The sequence below is a fragment of the Schistocerca piceifrons genome, chromosome 1 (genome assembly GCF_021461385.2).
Source record: "Schistocerca piceifrons isolate TAMUIC-IGC-003096 chromosome 1, iqSchPice1.1, whole genome shotgun sequence".
Taxonomy (NCBI): Eukaryota; Metazoa; Arthropoda; class Insecta; order Orthoptera; family Acrididae; genus Schistocerca; species Schistocerca piceifrons.
Window position 1 is genome coordinate 894,534,755 of NC_060138.1, and position 12,873 is coordinate 894,547,627.

The following is a 12,873-nucleotide window of genomic DNA, read 5'->3' on the forward strand; positions in this document are numbered from 1 at the left end:
TCAACAAAAGACTCTCTGCCTTTTCCAACAAAATGTTGAGCCATCATCAATCTTGTTCTCCAACCAGAGCGATATTCGAAAGTCTATCTGCATACAGAGACGTCATTGCAATTACCTCAGTTACAAGTATAAAATGTGCTTTAATCTTTATAGATTTCAAAAAAGCTTTTGACCGCGTTAGTCATAGACACCTCTTTGCGACGCTGTCAAGAATGGCTTTCCACCCTCAGATTGTCATCATGCTAAGAAATATTGCAACAGGTATAAATGCGAAATTAGAAATCAATGGCCAAACACCTAAACCCATAGAGATAAGACGAGGGGTTCCACAGGGGAGTCCCTCATCTATGTTTTTAGTTTCCGTGTCTTTAGAGTCCTTTCTCCGCACTGTCCACGCAAGATCAACAGGAATAACATTGAGTGATGAGAAAACTGTCATACGAGCTTATGCTGATGACGTGGGTGTTGTAATAAGGAATAAGGAGGAGACAGATACAGTGGAAAGAGAAATCCAAAAGTATTGTCTAGCGTCGGGAGCAACAACAAATGAAAAAAAAAGTAAAATATTGAATCTGAGGGGCCTAGATCATCGTCAACTGGCATGGGCAAAACAAGTCAACAAACATTAAACTTTGGGAATAACGTTAATGGCATGTCCGATGAGGATGGTTGCTTTTAACTGGACGGAAACTAGGAGAAACGTTCATGGTGCTGCAATGGAGAACATCCATCGAACTATGGACCAGGTACAAAAAGTCTGATTCAACAACTCCTGCATAAAAAAAAAGAAATTAGTGGCCGAGCGGTTCTAGGCGCTACAGTCTGGAACCACGCGGCCGCTACGGTCTTAGGTTCGAATCCTGCCTCGGGCATGAATATGTGTGATGCCCTTAGGTTAGTTAGGTTTAAGTAGTTCTAAGTTCTAGGGTACTGATGACCTCAGAAGTTAAGTCCCATAGTGCTCAGAGGCATTTGAACCATTTTTGAACCATGAAAACCACTGCATGATCAGTAGCAAAGAAATTGACTGAAGAAGTGTCCAGAAGAACTGGAATTGTTGTATCTTGCCTATTAAATTGTAGAGTATTAAGTATACAAATGTTTTTTTCTGTCTTGCGTAAACAATTTTGTCACCAACCATCCAGGACCTTTTTCTAGCCGAAGCAGTCGTTTATGAACGATTTTCGTCACGGATGTGGTGGTAAGGATCTCAGTTGTACTCCATAGTTCAACCGATGGATTCCAAGGACGTAATAGTGACTGGGGAAGTATCACGTTATCACGTATGGTGGTCCCCAAGGCTCAATCTTGGATCACTAATATTCCTCAAATATGTAAACGATTTTCCATCTAATATACAACAACGCAACAAGTAAAATTAGTAGTTTTTGCAAATGACAATAGTATTATAATCAGTCCAAGCATACATACAAAAACAGAAGAAACGGCAAACAACGTTTTTAAAATTGTCATTGACTAGTTTTCTGCAATGGTTTCACCCTCAATTTCAAGAAGATGCGAAATATTCAGTTCTGCATATACATGTATACTACACCAATGATAAGTGTTGCAGATAGTGAAAAATGACAAACAGTACGGTGTAATCTTCAAAATTCCTTAGTTGTTCATATTGATGAGAATTTAAACTGGAAAAAGCACATTTACGCACTCCTAAAACAACTGAGTTTAACATTTCCACTTGGAATCATTGGAAATCTTCGTGAGACATGTCAGTAGGTCAGTAAGTGTAACGTATTTTGCCTATTTTCATTCTATACTGTCGTATGGAACAATGTTCTGGGGTAACTCATCTTTAAGAAAGAAAGTCTTCATTGTTCAAAACCGTGCGTAAAAATAATATGTGATGCTCTCCGACGGTCATCTTGTAGTCATCTGATTAAGGAGTGGAGCATTTTAACTACTATTTCACTACCGCCACAGTAGTAAAAATGCCCAACGCCTTAAGCAGATGTCTACACGATGACCTTCGAAGATCATCACATACTATTTCCTTGTGACTTTCATTGTAAATAAGCCATTACACTTCAAAAGGAACAATGATGTACATAATTACAATACCAGAAAATGAGTGAGATTTATTACTCCACATGAAGGTTGTTTTTCACAAAAAAAGAGGTGTAAAACCTCGAAGCAAATTTTTCATCACTTCCAGAGTGGTGTATATTGTCTAACAGATAGCTAAGTACAATTTTAATACAACCTAAAGAAGTTTCTCCTTGACAACACCACCTGTTCCGCAGAAGAAGTTCTATTACACTAATGTGTGAACGGTGGTGGGTAGGAATTACTAACTCACATCAGCATGTAAACTTATTTAGAAATTAATATGCAGTTTCAATGCAAAATCACGCGTTCCACTCATTATGATTTATAAGGCAAAATGATTCATAGAACATGAAACTAACTAACCGTACTGATAACACATCTTTTACGTGTGGAATTTCGACGGCAAAGAAAGAAGAGATCGAGGCACGTGGTTACTTAAGAAGTACTGAATATCAATGTTCTCTTTCTGTTCCAAATATCTAGCGACACTAAGGAAAAGCCATCTTATTCTGGAGGAGCTGATTTTAAATCCCAGTCCAGCCATCGAATTAAGGTCTTCTGTGGCTTTCATAAATAGATTGCTGTAATTAATGGCACGACTGCTCTAAAAAGAACCAGTGACATTTTCTTGCTTTCCCGTGCTTTGATCTGAATTGTGTTCGCTCTCTAATGACTTAGTTGCCAACATGACGTTAAAGTCTAGTCTAACTTCATCGCTTCTAGAACCCTAAGAATTTACATAATAGAAAAAAGATAAACCTCAGAGTTTCTTATGGGGATCTGCATGCTCGTTAAGAGTTTGTGTTAAACAGTTCAAGGATAGTTTTAGTGGAAAGGAAATTATGAGCCAAAGGTGGATTTCAGTCCCTCTTTGCCTTCTTGCCACAGTATCATACACAACACACAGGTAGGTACATTATATTACGAGTAACATCCAGCCCCAATAAACCGATTTACAAAGCGATACATTACTTCGACTAGAATGATCCTACGACATTTCCTTGTACGCCTCCAGAAACACTGAAAAAATAACGATTCTTCATCACTGGAAAGAAAATGGAATTCAGTCCGCTAGGAAAAGTGATTTTCGGTGATAAAATTCTTTTTATTTTAAAGGCAGTCAAATAATATATGGGGACTAATCCGACCATCCTTAGATTCTACAAGTCATAAGCAGTGTTTGGATTACGTTCCTGTGACGTACAGGATCTGAAGATGCCCAACGTATGTGCATAATCGGTTGTGACTGAGATCACATTATGTAACTATGTCTGAAATAGAAACGAGTGTATGTATATTAGTGTACTATAGCATCTAACTAGATATAAATCACCACCCATGTAAATTTTATAATAGATCATGTACACGGAGGACTATCAGCAACTATCGGGTTTCGATTAGGGATGCTTACTAGTAGTTAATGGTAAGAAGATTGTTCTGAAGATTCTCGTGTCGGTTGTTATTACGACTCGTAGGGAAGCCGGCACGCTTTATTCAGAATGTACATTCCGGTGGAAGGTGAACTGGTCGTACGGCGTGGCAGTTGGCACTCAGTACTTCTGCTTCCTACAGCTTGCTCTTGGGGTGCCAGAGTATTTGACAGTTCATGAACGTGCACACTGTTACGATCGTGTGTGGTTGAGATTTTAAACAACAGTTTCAGATTAACTTTGCAATGCTGTGCTATGCAAAAGAAGAACAGTTATATACGCTACAGAAACAAAGTTGGCCACACATGACAGGTTCACCGCACTAAGATCCCATGTGTTGATCACCTGTTCTGTACACATAATGTTAAGTCACCTAACACAACGAAAGGACGATAGACGCTTATAGATATCAAAATACATGTCTGAAAGTATCGAAATGTATCCCTTTACGTAACGTTCACAGGAGTTCTTAGAACCGTTGCTCATTGTCTCCTGTTTTATGTCCTTACCCAACTTCATGATTTCTTTCCAGATACACCAGCGATGTTAACCATTCTCCATATTCTTCAGGAAAATATCAGAATATCGTGGATGCCTTAATGCATTTCTTGACCACCTGCCATCATTATGGTAATTTTGTCCCACCAAATCCTTTTATTGTGGAATTGTTTGCTATTGTATCGATAATTTAATCAAATAAAAGCGATTAGCTAAGACTTCAATCATGAATTTAAGAAGAATGTTTGTAAATTCAACCTGTTTTCACATCTAGGTACTATCTACGTTCATTGAGTGTGTTTCTCGAAGATAAAATTTGATTTTAACGTTAATGTAAATTTACTGGCTAACTTGTGTCTTGCGACTGAAAGCCTTTCTAGTTAGGCCTGTGCTTATATCTAACGGGTATTCTGCGTTCTGCCTCTACTGCATTTCGTGGACATATACAGCAAGAAACTTACATTATACGTCGAAAGAAACTACATTTGTACTGCTGATAGACGGGATGTGTAGTTGTAACGGACGCGAATATCCGTAATTACACGCTTGAGGAACCATGGAATTATTGACCTGGGTTAAATAAATTGCTTAAAGATCTTGTATATGTGGTGTCACCGCCAGACACCACACTTGCTAGGTGGTAGTTTAAATCGGCCGCGGTCCATTTAGTACATGTCGGACCCGCGTGTCGCCACTGTGTGATCGCAGACCTAGCGCCACCACAAGGCAGGTCTCGATATACGATAGAGCACTCGCCCCAGTTGTACGACGACATTGCTAGCGACAATACGGACGAAGCCTTCCTCTCATTTGCCGAGAGCCAGTTAGAATAGCCTTCTGCTAAGTCCATGGCTACGACCTAGCAAGGCGCCAATTGTAACAGTGCATGTATCTTACGAGTCGCATTTGTATAGTCAAGAGAGATGTATCACAAGGATCAGTAAAGTTAAGTATAAAGCAGCTACGTACTTTTCTTGCTACCATTCAATAGTTATCCTGTTCCAGAATTCTCGCCCGTCGGCGTGTGTGTACGCGTGCCTTTCTTTCGGCTACTACCGTGTGGCGTAACAGTCTTGTTACGTCACTACAGTATAAACCACTCTATTGTGAGCAAAGTTACTACAATGAATGGCGGGTCCGATCCACTCACTGTACGCGTAAATACGTGGCTAAAAGCTAAAAGAACACAGTGTCTAACAACGTGTGACTGATGAACAAATGACACCAAATTATACATAGCTACTGACAAAGCGCATTGAGAGATGATGCAAGGTGTTACTGACATAGAACACGAAATATCCACATGGGCGTGAACACTCTCTGAAATATTTGTCGGCCAATGAACAAGCCGTAATTCAAGTGTAGGACTAATGAACGCCATCTGATTGCAGTTCAACAAGAGAAATAAGTCCAAACAGTGCCTTAAGTTTTTGTTCCGAAACAACCCACGAAACATTTACTAGTTACGCAATATTCACCCACTGTAATTATATTTTAACCCCAGGATGTTCGCCTTGGGAGAAAATTCAGTACATACATCCTCTTACCAAAGAAGAGGTGGGTTAGAGGCCATTACAACATACATAACGAAAAGTGAAGATTTCCGTTACCAAATCCAAAGCTTGGAACGTGGCCCGTCTAACGCGCCAGGATCAGGTCTTTGCTCTCCTATGGCCTTTTACCTGTGTATCCGCCAATGGAAGTAGCCGTCACATTCTCAGACTAACGTCACCAAAGAAAAGCGGGTTCATTTGGTCTAAATCTTTATATGTTCCTGGAGGTGCTTTACAATCCTCTACCCAAGCACGACTCACGCCCCGCCCTCACAGCTTTACATCTGCCAGTATCTCGTCTCCTACCTTCCAAACTTTACAGAAGCTCTCCTGCGAACCTTGCAGAACTAGCACTCCTGAAAGAAAGGATATGGGAGACATGGCTTAGGCACAGCCTGGGGGATGTTTCCAGAATGAGAATATCCTTTCTTTCAGGAGTGCTAGTTCTGCAAGGTTTGGAGGAGAGCTTCTGTAAAGTTTGGAAAGTGGGAGACGAGGTACTGACAGGTGTAAAGCTGTGAGGACGGGGCGTGAGTCGTACTTGGGTAACTCAGTTGGTAGAGAACTTGCCCGCGAAAGGAAAAGCTCCCGAGTTCGAGTATCGGCCCGGCACACAGTTTTAATCTGCCAGGAAGTTTCTTCCAAGGCCTGTTCGGACGGAGTTTATTTTTTTAACAGAAGTACATCCTTCCGCGAATTGGTGTAGATTTTGACGCTGGGCCATTAACAAGTGTCAGCGTACGAACAATTCAAAGAAACATCATCTATATGGGCTTCCGTAGCCCAAGGCCCACTCGTATACTCTCGATCACTGCACGAAACAAAGCTTTAGGCCTCGCCTGGACCCGTCATGACTGACATTGGACTGTTGATGACTGGTAACATGTTGCCTGGTCGGACGAGTATCGTTTCAAATTGGATCGAGTGGATGGACGTGTACGGGTATGGAGATAACCTCATGAGTTCATGGATCCTGCATTTCAGCAGGGGATTGTTCTAGCTGGTAATGGTGTGGGGCGTGTGCGTTTGGAATGATATGGCATCCCTGATACGTCTACATACGGCTCTGACAGGTGACACGTTCGTAAGCATCCTGTCTAATCACCTGCACCCACTCAAGTGCTGCAATCGATTTGACACAATACCCATCTAACAAGAAATCCTCATCCTCTTTCCAGTTAATTTCACTAACTCCCACTATATATAAACTGAGCCACTGCATTTACCTATTCCTATTTTATATCTTCCCTACCACATTCAGACATCTGACGTTCCACGCACCGTCTCGTAGATGTTACCATTTCGTTGCTTATTCAGTCCTTTTCTCAGGGTCACTTCCCCCTTGGAACTCCCCTGTTGGAGATCCGAATGAGGATTAACTCGGAATCGTTTGATAATGGACAGACCATCAGGATGATGGTCACATTTGTTGTGGATACACGGTATATGTTTTAAATGCAGTGGTCCCTATGTCTTCTGCCTCCTCGTGCTGTTGATCATTGCCGATTTTTTCTCCCTTTTAAGGGTAGTTTAGCACCCTAAGTACAAGGCGTTGCCTCCAACACCTGCTTGCTCCTTCCCCCAATATGAGCAGGCTACTGGCAGAATGACGGTGACTCTTTATACTAGAAGTCTTTGGCTGCGTTGTTGAGGACCTGGAATCAAAGCTGGGACCCATGACGTTGTTAATAGTAATCAAAGACTATATTTCTCTTACAACAAGTTTTATTGTTGTGAAATACAATGAATTAAAATGTTTCACAAATGTCGACGCATAGCTCAACCATCATCGTTGTATCCATCAAACTGTTTACATAGCCAGGGTGTGCAATTACGTCTAGCAGATCTTTATTTGTTGTTTTATTTGGCAACGCGATTCTTAATACCCTACGGCAGTATTAGTTTCAGATCTTTCACTTTTATGCGCACCAGTATATTCACTGCAGATCCATAGTGCAGCCGTAAGGTATGACTCAGTGGTTAGTGAAACGGACAGGCAATTGGGAAGACGACCGAACTAAATCGTGTCTCACCATCCAGATTAAGGTTTTCCGCGATTTCGCTAACTCACTCCAGGCAAATGGAGGAATGATTTCCTTGAAAGAGCGTGGCCGGCCGATTTTCTTCCCCATACTTAAGAAGTCCGAGCTTGTGCTCCGTCTCTAATGACCTCGTTGTTGACGAGACAATAAACCATAATCGTCCTTCCTTCATTTCTTCCAAAGTGTATATACACTACTGGCCATTAAAATTGCTACACCACGAAGATGACGTGCTACAGACGCGAAATTTAACAGACAGGAAGAATATTCTGTGATATGCAAATGATTAGCTTTTCAGAGCATTCACACAAGGCTGACGCCGATGGCGACACCTACAACGTGCTGACATGAGGGAAGTTTCCAACCGATTTCTCATACACAAACAGCACTTGACCGGCGTTGCGTGATGAAACGTTGTTCTGATGCCTCATGTCAGGAGGAGAAATGCGTACTATCACGTTTCCGACTTTGATAAAGGTCGGATTGTAGCCTATCGCGATGGCGCTTTATTCTATCGCGACATTGCTGCTCGCGTTGGTCGAGATCCAATGACTGTTAGCAGAACGTGGAATCGGTGGGTTCAGGAGGGTAATACGGAACGCCGTGCTGGATTCCAACGGCCTCGTATCACTAGCAGTCGAGGTGACAGGCATCTTATCTGCATGGCTGTAACGGATCGTGCAGCCACGTCTCGATCCCTGAGTCAACAGATAGGGACGTTTGCAAGACAACAACCATCTGCACGAACAGTTCGACGACGTTTGCAGCAGCATCGACTATCAGCTCGGAGACCATGGCTGCGGTTACCCTTGTCGCTGCATCACAGACAGGAGCGCCTGCGATGGTGTACTCAACGACGAACCTGGGTGCACGAATGGCAAAACATTTTTTAGGATGAATCCAGTTTCTGTTTACAGCATCATGATGTTCGCATCCGTGTTTGGCGACGTCGCGGTGAACGCACATTTGAAGCGTGTATTCGTCATCGCCATACTGGCGTATCACACGGCGTGATGGTATGGGGGGCCATTAGTTACACGTCTCAGTCCCCTCTTGTTCGCATCGACGGCACTTTGAACAGTGGACTTTACATTTCAAATGTTTTACGACCTGTGGCTCTATCCTTCCTTCGATCCCTGAGAAAACCCTACACTTCAGCAGGATAATGCACAACAGCATGTTCCAGGTCCTGTTGGGCCTTTCTGGATACAGAAAATGTTCGACTGCTGCCCTGGCCAGCACATTCTCGAGATCTCTCACCAACTGAAAACGTCTGGTCAATGGTGGCCGAGCAACTGACTCGTCACAATACGCCAGTCACTACTCTTGATGAACTGTGGTATCGTCTTGAAGCTGCATGGACAGCTGTTCCTGTACACGCCATCCAAGCTCTGTTTGACTCAATGCCCAGGCGTATCAAGGCTGTTATTACGGCCAGAGGTGGTTGTTTTGGGTACTGATTTCTGAGGATCTATGCACCCAAATGTCGTCAAAATGTAATCACATGTCAGTTTTAGTATAATATATTTGTCCAATGAATACCTGTTTATGATCTGCATTTGTTGTTGGTGTAGCAATTTTAATGGCCAGTAGTGTAGTAGGCCTTTGTCATTTTTCTTTGCATTAACCGAACCAACGAAGTGTGATAGCTAAATTGGTGTTTTCTATCCGGTAGAGTTAGTAACAGATACATACGGAATTATAAATATGATCGGACAAACAAGGAATCACATCCGTTACTAAAGACTGCTGGCCCTGTCTTTACTTGAGTCAAAAATTCTGAAGCCGAATATTTACTGACTTTATAAGAAAAGGTGCACCAGATAGATTTTGAGTCCAAAAGCCTATTGTAGTTATCTTCACTCTTTTATTCTGAAATGGGATTCAGTGCTGAAGACTACTAATTATTATCAATTACTGCTATTTCCAAGGATCTTAGGTTAAGGTAAAGACAACACATAGAAACTATATCAGACCTTCAGCTGCAAATCATGAATAAACGCTAGACGTTAGAATAGACCAACGATCATGTGCTGTGTCGAAAGAAAAGGACAACAGTTACTTCGTTTTTACATTTCATGTAACCGGCGAGTGGGCGGTAGTGCTTGCATGGAATCTTGCACATCTAATCAATACAGCTTCCTTGATTACCAACTCCCTTGATATAATACAGCATCTGGAGCGCACAGTACTCGGTAATTAATTATGTTTCATTTATTCATTTGTCTCAACCGACTTTTTTTTAATTGCTCCTTTCCATTTTCTGTCCTACATTATTCTCTGAGAGTCATAAATTGTAGCACAGTGACGTGCAGTCAACCATACTGACGTTACCAGTCATATTCACTGCGGCTTCTGCTCCTCAATGTTGTTCTCCTGTTAACATGTAGAATTGTTATTTGAGCCTGTATGTCACGACATCAATTACGTACTCATTACTGCGTTCCCTTGGGCGTTAATCCCCACCAGGACGCTAACTGCGGCAATTCCAGCCTGAAATGTAATCTCGAGAGATGTTTCTCCCGCGTGGCGTGAAATACGTGTTTATGGAGCTGAAAGCAGAAGCGGTCGTTTTGTGCAACTCCGCGACGACAACAACTTCAACAGAACACAGCATCCGAGTTATTAAAACCGCTGTGATGAGGTCTTGCACATCAGTTCACAGAAAAGCATGTTGCTGTTCTTCGCAAAAATAATTGCTTTTTTTAATTTACTTTGCTACCTACATGTCTGCGGACATAGTATGAATATCCGAACTTGTATAGATAAGATACCAGCACTCTAGAAGGTAGCAACGGTTATTCAGGTTTCTTCCTTAAACAGCTTGAAACACATAAACGAGTGACGTATTCATGAACAGTATGGCAACAGAATGACAGCTAGTGCCCACGTGGTGGTTTGCTTATTTACGAGGAGTGAGTCGGCGAGATCCGGACGGCGAACATTATGGGCAGGGAGTGTTTTACATCACTCTAGAATATGGGCTGTCGTTGGCTGGGGGTGGTAAATACCTAACTATTTTGAACAATGTGAGCTACCTAAGCGTCAAGAGAAGCGGCTCTCAGACTAAAAATGGCTCAATGGCATTTTGTGTGGCTCAACGATATGAACTTTTTGAATCTGATGGATCAGTGCAGTCTCGCCTGGATATCAGTAATGTGGATGAAGGATAGAAATTGTGAGGACTATTGTACGAGACGTATGCAGGATACCTGTGTCTTTTTGGACGGCAGTTTAGCCATACTGATAAAGTATTTGTCACGAGAAATGCCAGAATCAAGACATGAACTTTCTGGGGAACTATGTGTTTTGTAGCGTGTGGACAGCAGCTCATGACACTTTAACTTTTAAAGGGAGTGATGCTAGGCTTCATACGCTAAAAGTTGTTGGGACAATTGAGTCTGACTAGTCCTATGATACAGTACACTACGCACATATGTGTGGCAGGATAAGAAACAGTTAATCGAACTTTAATTCCCAAGTGTGTTGACTACCGTGATTTGTAATTAGCCCTATATCTTAATCATTCAGGAATACGGGTAGTTACATATGTTATCAACGCAGAATATTTTCAGTAACAGAATGTGACGGTGCACGGACATCACTTGCCGTAGATGATCCATAAACCTTAAATAGTTGTCCGTGAATTGCCTTCCACATTCCGTGTATTGTCGTCGACATTAAAAAATAAAAATTTTAACCCCATGTAGGAGCAGAAACATTGTCATTTTATTGATCTTTACATTTCTTTTAACTGTATCAGATTTTCTCATGTGGTTAAAGTTTTCTAATTTAGCTTCTCTTTTACAAACATGCGTTAGAAGTCAGAAACATCTCTTATTAGCTGTTACCTAATGCATTTCGTAGAGTCGCTTCTGTGATCAAGCACTTGTATGAGAACTATTTCAATACTAGAATGAGGCAAAATATCTCGATTTTGAGATCTACTTTTACTTAGAAGACGAAGTTTAAATTCCAAGTAATTAATAAAATAACAACAAAGGTACATCGAAAGTTCTCGTATTACACTGGCTGAACTGAATCGTAACCTCAGTCTCGCAGCCTTCTGATCAAAGGCAACCTTTGATATACATTTCAGTATTATTCTGTTTTATTTTGGGAATTTCCTTTGATTTTTGTTTGTATATGTTTTGGCCCTACTGCTTCACATTTAACCCGATTCAATCAATATATTTTAAAGACAAGTTACATTCGGGCAGAATCGGTCATTTGTGAGGACTGCGAATGTCATTCAAACACTCTAAATTATGCACATAAATGCTCATCAGCATAAATTAAAGTTACATGAAGCTTAACTCGTTTCATAAGATACGTCCTAATTATGAGGCAGGGCTTGTTTGACGCCATAGGAATGACTTCTCACAAACCTCCTGATTTTTCGATATTCATTAAATAATATATTGGTAACACTGATCTAAGTACAAGATTTGTTTGATGGTGAACTGAACAATAATAAACAAACATTACTCGAACTTTTTGTCAATGAAAACGCCGTCAAACAAGTAATGAGGCCGTGGACCGACAGCATTGAGAAACCAACGACCACAAATAGGTAGACCTCGGTTTATTCTGCAGAAAAATGATGTCGTGGAAGGGGAAGGCATCAACCATAAAGGGATACAGGTTGTCCGCAATTATGTTCACGTAGTCCACAGTTCTCATGGCGCTTCCATTACTATAACAGGTCCCATTGAAGTCCAGAGGAATGTTGTCCACACCATAGTACTGCCCCTTGGGCCAGTGACCGTGCCGCATGACGATGATATTCCTACGTGGTGTAACAGAAACATGATTCATCCGACCAGGGGGCAAGATTCATTGATTCACGACGGAATATCAATGATCTCACGCAGACTGCAATCGTAATTTACACTTTCTGTTATCTGCTGCGAAGCCGGAAATTTAGCAATGTGCGCTGAACGGCGTTCCCCAAAACAATTGCACCTGCCCCAACCTTGCACTCCATCGTCAGGGCTGCCACAGATCGCGACCTGTCATACTTTACAGAACGGGTGAGCCACCGATATCTGCATTCTGTGACGGGGTGTGGACCTTATCTCCTATTCGTGGTTTCACTGTCCTTCAGCCGCTTTCCATGAATGTTCATGACAGTAGCACGCGAATCAGCGATCAGCTTGGCCGTTTCCGAGATGCTCGTTCCCATTCGCTTACCGTCTCGTCGCTAGAATAGTTGCCCATTCGGCTCTGTTCTGTTTATTTGCTTTCCTTACCTCGCCACGTGCCGTAAACACAACCAGATGC